This window comes from Malus sylvestris, chromosome 2 (assembly GCF_916048215.2).
Source record: "Malus sylvestris chromosome 2, drMalSylv7.2, whole genome shotgun sequence".
NCBI lineage: Eukaryota > Viridiplantae > Streptophyta > Magnoliopsida > Rosales > Rosaceae > Malus > Malus sylvestris.
The window spans coordinates 22,901,493-22,903,391 of NC_062261.1; positions in this window are offsets into that span (position 1 = coordinate 22,901,493).

A 1,899-nucleotide genomic window follows, 5' to 3' on the forward strand; every position below is an offset into this window, starting at 1 on the left:
ATACAAAAACCAAATTTTTTTGCCAATGAAAGAAACATACATGATTCAAGAGTAGCATTGTTCTAAAAATCAATATAACAAAGTGTTCTCCCAACAATCAACAGGGTTCAAGATGCTTTTCTTAATTATTCACCTTTGGTTTAAACTTGTAGAATGAAGTTAAAGGTGTTGGTTTATACTTATATTTGAGTAGAACGAAAATTGATGTCTGACAAGTTCAGTTTTTTACTCAATTGTGAAATAATTACTTGGAATTGTTCTTGTATGTATAAGCCAATTTCAGTCCTTACTATGACAATTGCATTCAATCCCTAGACCACAATGATGAGAGGCACAATGACAAATGGATAGTTGCGCATTTTGATCATTGCTACATTTAGATTCCTAGCACGTAAATTGACTTGCTCCAACTAGTTTGAAGAAAACTAGTAATAATATGCAAAAGGAAAAGATCATGAACAATTTATGCATTCCTAAGCTAGTATATTTTGGTTAATATATTGGAAGAATTTTGATACTTTGAATTGTATTTTCAATATAGGACTTTTGACTTCCTCTAGAGCAAAACAGAACCAAATGGACGAATTTTGGAGTAATTCCAGTTGGAGGACGTTCGTGAGTCACTTATCTTGATCGTATCAAAATTTGGGATTTTTCACCAAGCGGTTATTTTCTGGCGATGAAATAAAGAAGCAGTGCGCAGAGTGCAGTGTTGGAAAATGACGTTTTTGGAGCCCAAGATGACCTTGGATGGGTTTGTGGCCTTCTGGAAAAGTGTTCAGAATATTCCAAACATTATATCCAGCTATATTGGGCCAGTTTTGGAGCAGCTTATGGGCCAAAACGTGGCTGTTTAGATTTTAGACGAATTTTATCATTTAATTTAGAGTTATGTTTCCTAAGTTTTAGAGGATTATTAATTTTAGTTTGCTAGGGTTTGCGTGGGAGGCTTAGCAGATATATTGCTTAGCCCTCTACCATTTTTCTTGACGCTTTCTTTTATGCAATTTTGGAGACAGAGAATTGTTAAGGTTCTGAAGACTTTTTACTTGAAGGTGCTTTCAATCATTTTCTTGAATATATTTTCTATGATTTCAATTATGAATATGCAGAACTAATTTCTATTGCTAGGGCGAAACCTTGAGTCTTAGCATGATTATGTGATTTTTATTCAATTGCTTATAATTGATTACATGCATACTTTGAATTGTAATCACGGGGATATAAACTATCTAATTGTCTTAATGCTTGATCACCATTAGGATCTTTAGAAAAGTAATTTGATGCAATTTTGGTCCGGAAGGTTCCCTAAAATTGACGCTGGCTTCTTGTGATTAACAATTGTAATTTCTCTTAGGATGAATATCACATCTTAAGGATTGCATAGTTTTTCAAAAGATTTTCATAAAGCATAATGAGTCTTTCATGTTTATATTTGATCCGAATGTCCGGACGGGTTGCATGTTAGATATACGTTCTATGTTGGAGGTTCCAAGTAGAATATGAATTAGGAAAATCTAACCTTCAAAGTGGCATGTGTAGATTATAAGTAATTGGTAAAAATTCATAGGATTGCTAGGTGATGGTAGAATCCTAGTGCTTTCTTAATTTTATTCTCCCAAAACTGTTTCTTTCTCTCTAGCTCTAATATTGTAGATTGTTTATTTTAATTCATTAATTTCGTTTTTATTTTAATTAGGTAATAAAATCAATCACTTCAATTTCTACTTTACAATAATTAAATGGAATCTGAATAGTTCGAATTATTTAATAATCCCTGTGGAGACAACCTTGCGAAATCCGTTTATACTACAATAACCTTGTGATTCTTGCAAGTAAAATAGGAGATTTAAGCCCGTTCACATGAGTAGTAAAAATCCTATCAAGAAAATGGCGCCG